At 40.7% G+C, this 15,053-nt stretch overlaps 1 protein-coding gene and 1 pseudogene across 2 annotated transcripts in view; both read left to right on the top strand.

The window, feature by feature from the left end:
* The window catches only part of STARD13 (StAR-related lipid transfer (START) domain containing 13), a 583,251-nt gene that overhangs the window by 201,260 nt on the left and 366,938 nt on the right, over positions 1 to 15,053 (top strand). The gene's annotated exons all lie outside the window — the stretch shown is intronic.
* Positions 13,762 to 15,046, top strand: LOC105552227 (annotated as a pseudogene). The gene has a single exon (XR_001007969.1). The product of XR_001007969.1 is annotated as an ATPase family AAA domain-containing protein 1 pseudogene (transcript).

Raw genomic sequence — 15,053 nt, 5'->3', positions numbered from 1 at the left:
TCCGCCACCATGCCCAGCTAATTTTTGTATTTTTAGTAGAGACGGGGTTTTGCCATGTTGGCCAGACTGGTCTCGAACTCGTGACCTCATGATCCACCCATCTCTGCCTCTCAAAGTGCTGGGATTACAGTACAGGCATGAGCCACCGTGCCCAGCCTATGCATATATTTTGACACCTAAAAAGGATAAAGTACTAGTTCCCACCAGATTACATGAAGTGGGGTTAGCACACTCCAGACCTACAACTATGTTACCCTAGTGAGTTCTAGACAGCTGGTCTCTGCTTTCTCTAACATTTCTTGGCACTTCTGAAGTAGGAGGCAGGACTCGACTCTGGAGGCAGGGCTTGGACACTGGACCAAATTGAGAACAAGCTAAAGTAGGGACAGGGCAGAAGCAAGTTTCCAAAATATACATCCACCAGTGGGCAATGTCAGTTTACCATTACCATGGCAGCACCTGGAGGCTAGGGACCCTTTCCATGGTAACAACTGGGCAACCTGAAAGTCATCAACTTTTTCTAGAAATTTCTGCTTAATCTCTTCCTTAATTTGTGGATAATTAAAAGTGGGTATAAATCTGACTGCAGAAATGCCTCTGAGCTGTTCCTCTGGGCACACCGTCTACAGAGTAACCCTGCTCCACAAAGTCCAGTATCCCTGTTGTTGCTGTGCTCTGCCACTTCAATAAAAGTTGCCGTCTAACGCCACAGGCTCACCCTTGAATTCTTTCCTGGGCAAAATCAAGAACCTTCCCAAGCTAAGCCCCAATTTGGAGGCTTGACTACCGTGCATCACTTTCAGAGATTTGCAAACTATTTACTTATTCAGTTAGACACCAAATATGTATTGACCATTTAAATGGAAAGCACTGAACTAGGCATTTTGAGAGGTACAGAGGTATATGATGGGACTCTAACCCTCCAACCAATTTAAAATATTGTAGCAGTTGGTATTGAGTGAGCGGGTGTCAACTTGATTGGAGTGAATGATGCTAAGTGTTGTTCCTGGGTGTGTCCGTGAGGGCGTTGCCAAAGGAGATTAACATTTGAGTCAATGGAGTAGGAGAGGTGGACCCACCCTCAATCTGGGTGGGTACCATCTAATCAGCTGCCAGCATGACTAGGATAAGGCAGGCAGAAGAAGGTGGAAGGAGGTGACTTCCTGAGTCTTCCTGCCTTCATCTTTCTCCCTTGCTGGACGCTTCCTGCCCTTGAACATCAGACTCCAAGTCCTTCATCTTTTGGGCTCTTGGATTTATACCAGTTGTTTACCAGGGGCTCTCAGGCTTTCAGCTGCAGACTGAAGGCTGTGCTGTCAGCTTCCCTACTTTTGAGATTTTGGGACTTGGACTGGCTTCCTTGCCCTTCAGCTTGCAGATGGCCTATCATGGGACTTGACCTTGTGATTGTGTGAGTCAATACTCCTTAACAAACTCCCCTGCATATATACACATATCCTATTAGTTCTGTCCCTCTAGAGAACCCTGACTAACACAAATATTAAAGAGTAAAAGCAGCATACAGACTAATAATGTGGTACATGATCTGTAAAGGATAAGTGAATGGTAGAGAAAGTAAATATTTCAAAGACTGGGGAAAGTGGGCTGTTTGTTTTCGGTCAGGATGAACAAGAAAGACACCATAGCAGGGGGATGATTGAAACCAATCTTTAAAGAATGTTGACATTTTCAAGGTGGACTTCATTCCCAGGAAGACAGAGTAACGTAAGTGCAAGTTCAGAAGCAAATGGCAGAATAAACGAATATATGTAGAGAGAAATGGTTGATAGAATAGAACAGATGGGGCGGAGTGCAGGGTTTGTGAGAGAGAGGTGGGAGGGAGGCTGGAAAGTGTTAATATGGAGAGAAGAAACATTCAAAGTTGTTCAAAGTTGTGGTTGCCTGTTTATAATTTAAAAATTGGAGGGAAAATCATATAGTTCCATTTTATGGCAAAATGAACTATGTGGAGATTGCTGCTAACTAAACTATTCTGGACTTTTAAGAGTGTATGGGCAAGTTATGTTCTTTAGAGGATAGATTTTTTATTTGTTTGTTTCTGGTTCTACTTGCCATTCTACAAAGTGTATCTATTCCAAGTTTTAAATTTTGCATAAATATGCAGATCATGACAATCAGAAACAAAGAAAAACCAGTATTACAAATTCATATATTTCATCTCCATCTTGAATCCCCTGTAAAAAATCACTCCGAGATAAAAAGCCTAAACTATAACCTATTTTTAAGCAAAAAAACCATAATAAGCAAGAATATTGTCACAAACTAACAAGTATAAATAATATTTAGGATTCCTAGCAGGCAAAAATACCTCAAGAGAAGCCTCTACTACTATGGAAAAGGCACAGATCTGAAATAAGACCTAATACAAAGCTGAATCCCCACTGAGGAACCCTTATCTCTCTGAGCCTAGGTTTCCTCCTTTGTTAAATGGAGTGCTAATAATGCCTACTTTATGTGGCTGATATGAGGATTAGATGACAAAACTTAGCACAAGCACTTAGCATTGCCTAGGACAGAGAAGGTGCTCAGTAGATCCTAATTTTCTCCCATTTATGATTTTACAAGAGATATATATCACAGGCGTTATTGTGTTTAACGTAAAATGAATTTTTAAATCAACTTTGTTGAGGTATAATTAACATACAATAAACTGCACGTATTTAAAGTGTACAATTTGATAAGTTTTAACACATGCCAGCACCCAGGACACCATCACATAACTAAGATAATGGCCGTGTCCAACACAGCAACAGTTTCCTCACACATCTCGGTGATCTGTCCTTCTTCACAACTCTCATCCCCAGGCAACCATGGACCAGCTTTCTGTCACAGCATATTAGTTTGCATTTTCTAGAATTTTACAAATATGGAATTAAACAATATGTGCTCTTTTTGTCTTGTTTATTTCGCTTAGCCTAATTATTTCGAGATTCATGTATGTTGTTGCTTATATCAATAATTCATTTCTTTTTATTATGGAGTAGTATCTCACTGTATGAACAACATACACAGTTATGTCTTTAAGCAGGCTAAAAGTTGCCAGAATTTCAAAAACGATGACATAGTTTTAAAATACAGAACTGGCAATTTTAGTTGAGTGCAAGAAAGATGATGTTCATTTTGGTCACTTTGTTTTTTGAGTTGATTCTGCATGATGCTTTAGAAATCTAGAAAAAATGTAGCATATTGATGACTTTTAAATTTTAATTTGGGATAAGAATTTCTCTATTCAAGAAATGAGTTGTCAGTTATTTTTTAAAATAATCGGGAAACATTGTCAATATTTAAAATTTAAGAAATACGTACAAGACAAAGGAGGAAGTAAAATATCAGCCCAATTCCATAACCCAGAAACAATCTTTCTTTTCTTATTTTTATTTTTTATTTTTTTGAGATGGAGTCTTGCTCTGTCACCAGGCTGGAGTGCAGTGCCGCTATCACAGCTCAATGCAACCTCTGCCTCCCAGGTTCAAGAGATTCCCCTGCCTCAGCCTCCCAAGTACCTAGGACCACAGGCGCCTGCCACCATGCCCAGCAATTTTTTTTTTTTTTTTTTGTATTTTAGTAGAGACAGGGTTTCACCATGTTGGCCAGGATGGTCTCGATCTCCTCATCTCATGATCCGCCTTCCTCGGCCTCCCAAAGTGCTGAGATTACAGGCGTGAGCCATCGCACCTGGCCCAATCTTTCTTGTTGCCGTTGACCTTCATCCCATAATTAGAATCTTCAAAGGAATAAGGAAAGGGGAAAACAGAAAAAAATAGTTGCAGACATAATGGACTAAATTTTATAAATTGGTTGAAAACTTTAAACCCACAGAACTAGAAAGCTCAATGAACTCCAAGTGTAAGAAATTTGAAAATTACACTATAAAGCACATTATAAAGGAATTACTTGACACTAATAATAAAGAGATCATCTTAGTTCAGCCAGAAGAAAACAGACATATTACATACAGAGGCACAAAGACAAGAATGGCATCACATTTTTCTTTGGAAACAATGCAAGCCATTGGAGCAATAAGTCTATGCCCTGAAAAAGAAAGCGTCAAGCTAGAATTCTATACCCAGAAAAATATATTTCAAATAAAGGTGAAATAATAACTAATTTGGCCGGGCGCGGTGGCTCACGCCTGTAATCCCAGCACTTTGGGGGGCTGAGGCGGGCAGATCATGAGGTCAGGAGATCGAGACCATCCTGGCTAACACAGTGAAACCCTGTCTCTACTTAGAAACACACAAAAAATAAAAATTAGCCAGGCGAGGTGACGGGCGCCTGTAGTCCCAGCTACTCAGGAGGCTGAGGCAGGAGAATGGTGTGAACCCTGGAGGCAGAGCTTGCAGTGAGCCCATATTGCACCACTGCACTCCAGCCTGCGTGACAGAGCAAGACCCCATCTCAAAAAATAAGTAAACAAATAATAATAATAATAATAATAATGACTAGTTTACACATACAAAATAATAAAAAATTTAACACCAGAAGACTTGTTCTACAACAAATGTTAAAGGAAGTCCTTTAGGCAAAAGGAACATGGCATAATATGGAAGCATGAATCTGCACTACTTGGCAGTTCTTAAAAAGTAAACACACCTATCATACAATTTCACCTTCCCACTTCCATGAGAAAAAGAAGAAAATATCCAGAAAAGGAATTGTACACAAATGTTCATGGAAACTTTTTTGTAATAGCAAAAACCTAGAAACAACCTAAGGTCCATCAGCAGACAAATGAGTAGACAGATTGTGCTAACTCTAAATAATAGAACACTACTCAATAATAAAGAAGAACAAACTAATTATACATGCAATAATATGAATGAATGTCAAATGCATTATGCTAAATGAAAGAAGCCAGGAAAAATAGAATAAGCGCTGTATGATTTTATTTATACAAATTTTAAAGAATGCAAATTGATCTATAGCAAGAGAAGGCACATGCTTAGTCATTTGGGTGCTGGAGGTGGGAGGGAAAGAAAGAATGCGAGAGGTGGGAAAATGGCATGAGGAAACTTTTGGAGGGAAGAGATGTTTATTACCTTGATTGTGGTGATAGTTTCATGGATATAGTACATCAAAACTTATCAAATTATACACTATGTCTGTGCAATTTATCTTACATCATTTGTACCTCAATAGGCTGTAAAAAATGAAAAAAAAAAGACAGCAAGATTAAAATAATAATAATAGGCCAGGCATGGTGGCCCAGGCCTGTAATCCCAGCACTTTGGGAGGCCGAGGTGGGTGGATCACAAGGTCAGGAGTTTGAGACCAGCCTGACTAACAAGGCGAAAACTTGTCTCTACTAAAAATACAAAAATTAGCCAGGCGTGGTAGTGTGTGCCTGTCATTCCAGCTACTCAGGAGACTGAGGCAGGAGAATTACTTGAATCTGGGAGGTCGAGGTTGGAGTAAGCCAAGATTGTGCCACTGCACTCCAGCCTGGACAACAGAGCGAGACTCCATCTCCAAAAAAATAGTAATAATAAAATAATAAACTTGTTGTGCAGATTGTTCCTCACTCAGAAGTGCCCACAGGAAGAAGGGGTCTGAAATCCAGACACTTTTGTCAGTAGCAAGAAGATGGCCTTTTGTAATCCAGCTACCGAGAGAGAGAGGTAGAGAGAATACATAATTTGTTTCCCAACAGGAATTGCTGGATTCTAATTTACATAAAGACCCTGTCTGTGTTAGCAGCAGCCTTGCTGAATCTACATGTTATCACCATCATAATGTATTATATTTTAATTTTATTTGGAGATAAGAAGAACCTAGTGAGACTAAAAGAATTGCTAAACTTAAAAGTTTCTCTACCCAGGAGAGACCAGATCATAAAAGATTCCTTGCTGAAAACATGAAAAACACTAAACAGTTGAGTTTGTTATGTTTTTATAAACTACATATTTCTCAGGAGGCTGAGGCAGGAGAATGGCGTGAACCTGGGAGGAGGAGCTTCCAGTGAGTGGAGATCTCGCCACTGCACTCCAGCCTGGGCGACAGAGCGAGACTCCATCTCAAAACAAAAATAAAAACAAAAACAAAAAAACAAAACCTATGTATTTCAACTTTATGTGATATCTTTTAACTCCCTCTTATAAAAGGTAAGGAAATGAGCACATTAACACCTTCTCCAACATCCCCTTCTTCGCACTTTTTGGCTTTTGTTTTTATACAATTATTTTGACATTGTCAGAATAAAAACCTAAATAACTGTGTGAATGATAATTACAGAAACTATAACCAGGTAAGATGATGGAAATGCTGTGATTCTATATTTAAATGAGTTTGATGCTCACCACCTGTTCTTGTATCATGGCTTCTCCATGTCTTAGTTAAGTTTTCATTTTTTATCTTCACTTTAGTAGTTTTTATTATCAAAATCTTTGTATTTTTAAGGAGTTACTGCTATATATCAAATGTTTATGTCACCCTCAAAATTCATATGTTGAAATCTAACCCCCAATATGACGGTCTTAGGAGGCGGGAGCTTTAGGACGTGATTAAATCATGAGAATGAAACCCTTATGATGGGATCAATATTCTTGTAAAAGAGGCCCCAAAAACATCCCTGCCCCTTCTGCCTTGTTAGAACATAGCAAAAAGATAAACCAGGAAATGGGCACTCAACAGACACCAATTCTGCCAGCACCTTGATCTTGGACTTTCCAGCCTCCAGGATTGTGAGAAAGAAGTTTGTTTATGAGCCACCCAGACTATAGTAGTTTAGTATCGCAGCCTGAATGGACTAAGTCAGGTGTATTGGATGTTTCCTGAATTCTGACACTCCTAACATTGTCTATCTGTTGTTTTCGGGCTTATAGAATAACTTAAATGGGCAGACAGTTTTAAATTCCAATTCTATTTCCCCCAAATCTTTGTAAACGAAAGTTCTCTTTTCTGGCTTTGAGGATTTTCATCTGGATGCCTATATGATTCATCCTTTAGAGAGGAATAGCAGTAATGCCACTGAAACTTGACATTGCTTGTATTAGATTTTCTGGAGGACAGCGGGACCCATCAAGCAACAAATAAAGTAGTTGTTTATTTCATAAACGTTCCATTACTGACTGAATTATCTTTGCGTTCTTATTGTCAATTGTTTCTTCAGGAAAGCCAATTTTCTGTATGTTGGATTTTCTTCTTCCAGATCTATCCTCTTTGCCACAATCATTTGACGTCCTGTTTGCTGAGGAATAACATGAGCCTAAGGCTTTGGTGGAAATTCACTAGAGCAATTTGTTTTCTTGTCACAAACACTCTGTCACCAAATCTTTTGGTTCCTTTGTCCTGGGGGCAAATCTTCTCTCACCTTTGGGCATCCTTGGCGAAGTTCTTTGGTGGAGAGCCAGATAGTAAATGCTTTATAGGCTTTGAGAACCTTACAGTTTCTGCTTCAGCTACTCATCTCTGTCATTGTAGCCTGTTACGAACTGAATCATTTCCGTCATCTTAGTCCATTCTCACAATTCTGGAGTCTGGGAAGTCCAAGATCAAGGTACCAGCAAATTTGGTGCCCGCTTTCTGGTTCCTAGATGGCACCTTGTCCCTGTGTTCCCACATAGTGGAAGGGGCAAGGTAACTTTCTGGTGTTTCTTTTACAAAAGCACTGATCCCATTCATAAGGGCTGTGCCACACAGACTGGTGTCCTTAGAAACAGAGAAGAACACAGGAATGAACACTAACAAGGAGAAAAGGCTATGTGAGGACACAGCAAAAAGGTGGTCATCTGCCAGCTAAGGAAAGAGGCCTCAGGAGAAACCAGTACGGCTGATTCCTTGGACTTCCCAGTCTCCAGAAATGTAAGAAAATTAATTTCTGGCCGGGTGTGGTGGTTCACACCTGTAATCCCAGCACCTTGTGAGGCCAAGGGGGGCAGATCTCTTGAGGCCAGGAGTTCGAGACCAGTCTGACCAACATGGTGAAACCCCATCTCCAGTAAAAATACAAAATTTAGCTGGGCATGGTGGCTCATGCCTGTAATCCCAGCCACTTGGGAGGCTGAGGCAGGAGAATTGTGTGAACCTGGGAGGCAGAGGTTGCAGTGAGCCAAGATCATGCTGTTGCACTCCAGCCTGGGCAACAGAGTGAGACTCTGTCTCAAAAAGAAGAAAAGAAAAGAAAAGAAAATTCTGTTGTTTAAGCCACCCAGTCTGTGATATTTTGTTATGGCAGCCCTAGCACACTGATATATATATATACCTTGAAAGCAGCCACAGACAATATATAAACAAATGCTCATGGCTGTGTTCCAATAAAACTTTATTCATGGATGTTGAAATGTGGATATCATATGACTTTCTTGTCATGAAATATTTGTTGTTTTTAATTTTATTTATTTATTTATTCATTTTATTTATTTATTTTTTTGAGACAGAGTCTTGCTGTGTCACCAGGCTAGAGTGCATTGGTGCAATCTTGGCTCACTGCAACCTCTGCCTCCCAGGTTCAAGTGATTCCCCTGCCTCAGCCTCCTGAGTAGCTGGGGCTACAGGTGCGTGCCACCATGCCCAGCTAATTTTTTGTATTTTTTTTTTTTAGTAGAGACCGAGTTTCACCATGTTGGCCAGGATGATCTCGATCTGACCTTGTGATCCACCCACCTTAGCCTTCCACAGTACTGGGATTACAGGCGTGAGCCACCGTGCCTGGTCGTTTTTTGTTTTGTTTTGTTGTTGTTGTTGTTTTAACTATTTAAAATGTAAAAATCATTCCCAGCTCACAACAGAACAAAAATAAGCAATGGGCCAGATTTGGCTGGCAGGCTCTTGTTGTAACTCTTGTTCTAGAAGGCAGTTTGATTCATACTAAAGCCCGGTAAATCACAAGGCTTTGTCTCAAGATCTGATACTTGATTATTCCCTTCTGTACTTCAGCCTGGCTTCACTTCTGGGTGTAAAAGGTAATATGGGGCATCAGCCTGTCTTAATCTCACCTCCCCTGACTTCCTTTCATGTTAGAGAACTGCACATAAGGGGACTCCCTGCCTCTCTCAGATTCTCTTAGTACTGGTTTTCCTGGTCAAAGCATCCATGGATAGACTTTCCACTAGTGTGACACTTACTTTTGGAGATGGTTGCATCCTGTTCAGAGTCGGAAGCTTGTGTCTGCTCTCAGCATCCTCCTGTTGGCAGACCTTTCCACCATAAATGGCTTCTGTGTGTCATAGTCTGTGGTTTAGGCTTATGGCCATATTCTGGTTTTATTGTTGTTGGAAACTTGGGTTTTTTCCTCCTGTTTTCCATTATGTCCCAGGGCTTTGAGCAACTGGGGTGAATTAAAAGTTCCTTTACTTACATATCTTTAAACAAAAGCCAGCCAAATCCTTCTGGACAGTTGGGAATGTGCCTTTTATTCTCTGCCTTCCCGGAGTGTAGGCCAGGGCCTGGTGCAGAGTAAATAGCTACCGAGTCACCAATCTTCTCAATCTTCCTTATTAAACATTTCCTTGCCTTTTCTACTCTCACACATGCTGCCATCATCTCTTCCCTGAATGTCTGCAACAGCCTCCACACTGGCCTCCTCTAATCTGGCCTTGCTCCCCTTCATTCATTTTCTATTTTTAGCAACATGATCTGATTATATCACAAATCTGAACATGCCACTGTCTTGCATAGAACCTTTCAATAGGAGCTCTGTATTCTTAGGATAAGCTCTAGAGCCAACTCAGAAGCCTCAAGTCATAAGAAAGAGCTGAGATAGGTCACTGAGTTATCGTATCTTCTTTGGCAATTTATTAAACCTTTTTTGCCTCAATTTTTCTGTCTATAAGTAAATGCCTATGGTGATAAAGCAAAAATAAAATAGTGGATGAATATGTTAGTTCCTGTTTTCCAAGAGCAGATATGAAGATAGGATTAGATGTGCAAGAGATTTCTCATGGAAGATAGAAAGGAAAGTTGGGAAGAGCCTCCAGACTGCAGTGGATGCCTGACACCCATGGAAGGAGAGAGAGAAGGAGGGTTTTCAGACCCTGATGCAGTTCCAAGAAAGTTTAGCCTAATCAGTGGAGAGGCCCAGAGCCAAACCCACCTATAGGAAGTGTCCCACCTCTCACTGGAAACAGTCTGCTTTAGTCCTCCTGCCAAGTTCATTCACTGGGCAGGAGCAGCTTGCAGGCAGTGTGCTCTTCACATCAGGAGGATGATGGATTGACAGGGGCAGAAGCACCCTGTAGCAAAATATCTGAACAGTGCATTCTCATAGCCTCCACAAGTAGAAAGCCCTTTGAGTTGTGAGGAGATGAGACATTAAGTAAACGCACACACACAAAACTCATCTTTCCATTATTCAAGGACTGTCTGTTTTGCTTGTGGGTCTCACACCATGAACTATCAGTTTTGCTTTTTAAGCCTTTCTTTATGCTATGTGCCTTTTATCTCTTCACTACTCATCAGCACCTTTGTGCAGAAGTTGCAAGAATAGAGAAGCAACAACTCAGACCCTTCTTTTCAAATGTTGAATTAGCAGGGCCCCAAATCCTCCCTGTTACACACTCTTTTTAAAAAAAGCTTTTCATGTTTGGAGAATGTTTTTATCTTCTTTTTAAAATGGTAGCATGCAGCAATGTGTTTTGTCTAAAAATGATGTTGGCCAGGCACGGTGGCTCAAGCCTGTAATCCCAGCACTTTGGGAGGCCGAGATGGGCGGATCACGAGGTCAGGAGATCGAGACCAGCCTGGCTAACACGGTGAAACCCCGTCTCTACTAAAAAATACAAAAAACTAGCTGGGCGTGGTGGCGGGCGCCTGTAGTCTCAGCTACTCGGGAGGCTGAGGCAGGAGAATGGCGTGAACCCGGGAGGCGGAGCTTGCAGTAAACTGAGATCTGGCCACTGCACTCCAGCCTGGGTGACAGAGCGAGACTCCGTCTCAAAAAACAGAAAAAAGAAAAAAAAAATGATGTTAAACTATGTTTTGGTCAATAACAGTTTTGAAGGCCTAGACCTCCATTTACACAGATAAAAGAGTGGCACTGTATTATTATTAACATCTCATATACTTCATCTCTTATTGGATTTTCCTTAAACAGCTGGCTTTTCTGTGGCTTTCAAATTCAAAATGAAAAAAGATGCTAAAGAAAAAAAGCCAGCATCACCAGTGTTTTCTCTATAGTTGAAAGAAAACATGTTCTTAAGAGTCATTTTTATTTCTTAAAGCACTTAGGATTTATTCATGAAGTTACTTGAGCAGGTTCCAGAGAAAGGAATAGACCATCCAACATCTGACATTTTCCAGGGCGATGTGTCCAGAACTTGGTGACCCAGTTATTCTCTATTGGCCTATATTCAGCCGAACAAGCCAGGGCCCAAGAGGCGTGAGGCTTATGAAGCATGGCATGTTTTGTTGTTGTTTTTGTTTGCTTTGTTTTTAGCCAAAAACTACTCTTATAAAGAAAATGAAGCATTAAATAAAATATGTCACTATAATCTTGTATATTCTTGAAAGCTGGCGGTATCGAGCTATGAAAACAAGACTAAAGGCCTAGGCAAATATGCCTATGAAATACTCAAACCCAGTGGGATGTTGCCCAAGGAGGCCTGCCATATGGCCATAGCCAACCCAAGCTCTTGATTTGGATTTCTTGCTATGCACGCCTAAAAGTGAGGTGGTGGCTGTGATTACTGAAGGACAAAATTAGAATGTTATAGAATGACCCTTTCTCATAGTTTCTTTAATGTTAGGCAATATATTTTAAAGTTAGAGATAAAACTGAATATAATAGTTGAAAAGACATTTTCATGTTGATATACTTTGGTGTTCCAGGTTACTCATTTGTTTATTGTGCATAGTTTAAGCATATCCGGTGCCCAGTCTAGGCCTCCATGTTATGGATGAGAGATGGTGTACAAGTTTTTAGTTTAATCTTTACATTCTTATGAGGTCTGTATTACTACCTCCATTTTGTATGTAAGGAATCTAAATTTCAGACAATGGAGAAGAGTTGCCTAAGCTAGTAAAAGCTGAGTTCAAGACTCAAACCCAGTATATCTAATTCAGAAACTCAAGTCTTTCTAATATACGATCATGCCTTAAGGAAAATAGAGAGGGAGAAATATTAATTTCTAATATTACCTCTAATATTACTCTAATATTATCTCTAATATTACATTTGCATGAGGACAGAAGACAGGTTTGTGAAATAACTAGGACTAGTTGGAGGCAGTGTTTAAGCATGAAGCTATAGTCTGAGCACTACAACAGTACAGCAGAGGAAAACGCTGTGTTGCCTCTCAGATGGAAAATAGGTTTCCCCTGACACCCACCCCCACAACCGCCCCCAGTTCCAGCCCTTCCTTATCTGGCCTTCATACCCCGGAGAACTGAGAGTTCCTCCCGTGTGTGCCCTGCAACTATCAGCTGCCCACCATGGCCAGACTGTCATTATCCACACCCTCCTCATCTCCTTCTCCAGCAGACCCCGTGCCCCTGGGTCCATTCCAGAAACCCTGTTCCCTTGTATTTGCACCTGTGTTCTTGACTAGCTCCTTCTCCTTAGGCCCTGAATGTACTGGGACCTCCTGATCTCCTCTAAATTACAAAAGCCCTCCATCAAACTGCCTCCCAAGGCCAGCACTTCTGCTTCCTTCAACCTTTCTGATTGAGTTTCTTGAAGTTAAATTATTTCCCACTTGTTCCTTAATTTATTTTATTCTAATTTCTATCCCCTGGTTCTTGCCAAGGTCACTTCATAATTACCAACTTTTAATGACTTCAGAGGTATCAATTTTCAGTCCTTTTCTATTAACCTATTCCTGCTGATTAAGCCTTCCTTTTTTTGTCATACACCATATCACTTTCTTCTCTGGCTGCTGTTCTTCAATCATTACTTCAACTTTACAAATACTATCATACCAAGATTTTTGCTTTTACCTCTCTTATTTTCGGTATAACCACACTTTTTTTTTAAACAATCTCAGCGTCTTTTACAGCTGAATCATCACAGATATTCCACATTCCTGAGCTCCAGCTTCTCTATGCAGACCCAACTGAGCATCTCATAGTCACTTCAGACTCAATGTGTATAAAAGTAAAATTCCTTTTCTTATGCTCCAAACCCCTGAACACCTCCCCTGTTACTCTGTTTGTCAGCATGAACCAGGTGCTCACCCCAAAATCTGAAAACCATCCAAGACATCCTCTCTGTATACATACTCTAGTCCAGGCCCTATGTTTCACCTAGTCATGGTTTATGGCAACAGTCCCCTGACTTGTGTCCGATCTCTTCCTCTCCACCCCCAGTCCATCCCTCATGTTGCTTCTATATTATAAAACTTACATTTTTAGAGTCCTCATCACCACAGAAATCATTCTTAACTCATTAACGTAGTAAAGTATTTTATTATCTAGCCTACTTCTGTCTTTTAAACCCTGTCACTTTCCACTCTTTTCTATAACTGATATTTCAGCAATACCAAAATACCTGCATTTCAGCCAGGCATGGGGGCTCACACCTATAATTCCAGCACTTTAGGAGACAGAGGTGGAAGGATTGCTTGAGCCCAGGAGTTCAAGACTGGCCTAGGCAACATATTGAGACCTCATCTACAAAAAATTAAAAAATTAGCCAGGCCTGGTGCACGTGTCTGAGGTCTCAGTTACTCAGGAGGCTGAGGTGGAAGGATTCCTTGAGCACAGGAGGTCTACACTGCAGTGAGACGTGATTGCACCACTGCACTCCAACCTGGGGGACAGAGCATGACCCTGTCTCTTTTAAAAATCAAGCAAAAGGCATTTGCTCCCGCTGTTTCTGCTCCTGGGTTAACAATCAAGATGGTACATGCTGAAGCCTTTTCTCGTCCTTTGAGTCGGAATGAAGTTGTTGGTTTAATTTTCCGTTTGACAATATTTGGTGCAGTGACATACTTTACTATCAAATGGATGGTAGATGCAATTGATCCAACCAGAAAGCAAAAAGTAGAAGCTCAGAAACAGGCAGAAAAACTAATGAAGCAAATTGGTGTGAAAAATGTGAAGGTCTCAGAATATGAAATGAGTATTGCTGCTCATCTAGTAGACCCTCTTAATATGCATGTTACTTGGAGTGATATAGCAGGTTTCGATGATGTCATTACGGATCTGAAAGACACAGTCATCTTACCTATCAAAAAGAAACATTTGTTTGAGAATTCCAGGCTTCTGCAACCTCCAAAAGGTGTTCTTCTCTATGGGCCTCCAGGCTGTGGTAAAACGTTGATTGCCAAGGCCACTGCCAAAGAAGCAGGCTGTCGATTTATTAACCTTCAGCCTTCGACACTGACCGACAAATGGTATGGAGAATCTCAAAAATTGGCTGCTGCTGTCTTCTCCCTTGCCATAAAGCTACAACCATCCATCATCTTTATAGATGAAATAGACTCCTTTCTACGAAACCGTTCAAGTTCTGACCATGAAGCTACAGCCATGATGAAAGCTCAGTTTATGAGTCTCTGGGATGGATTGGATACTGATCACAGCTGCCAGGTCATAGTAATGGGAGCTACCAATCGTCCTCAGGACCTTGACTCTGCTATAATGAGAAGAATGCCTACAAGATTTCACATCAACCAGCCTGCTTTAAAACAGAGAGAAGCAATCCTGAAACTCATCTTGAAAAATGAAAATGTGGATAGGCATGTAGACCTGCTAGAAGTTGCCCAGGAAACTGATGGCTTTTCAGGAAGTGACCTAAAAGAGATGTGTCGAGATGCTGCCCTCCTCTGTGTTAGAGAATATGTTAATTCTACATCAGAAGAAAGCCATGATGAAGATGAAATTTGGCCTGTTCAACAGCAGGACCTGCATCGGGCAATTGAAAAGATGAAGAAATCAAAGGATGCAGCATTTCAGAATGTTTTAACACATGTTTGTTTAGATTAAGAGTAAAGATCATTTGTACAGTTCAGTGATCTAGTTTGGTGTGTCCTCTTATCAGTCAGTGGAAATAGAATGGAAAGAGTGCTCTTGAAACAATGAGGGAGCTCAATGTTTATGGTTTTATACTCTGAATTCTAAGTTATTGAGATATAGTTGTTACATAAGTGGTATTACTGTTT

The sequence above is a fragment of the Mandrillus leucophaeus genome, unplaced genomic scaffold (assembly GCF_000951045.1).
Source record: "Mandrillus leucophaeus isolate KB7577 unplaced genomic scaffold, Mleu.le_1.0 Scaffold549, whole genome shotgun sequence".
Lineage (NCBI taxonomy): Eukaryota > Metazoa > Chordata > Mammalia > Primates > Cercopithecidae > Mandrillus > Mandrillus leucophaeus.
Note: the sequence above shows the minus strand (reverse complement) of the source record. Positions and strands in the feature narration are given on the sequence as shown.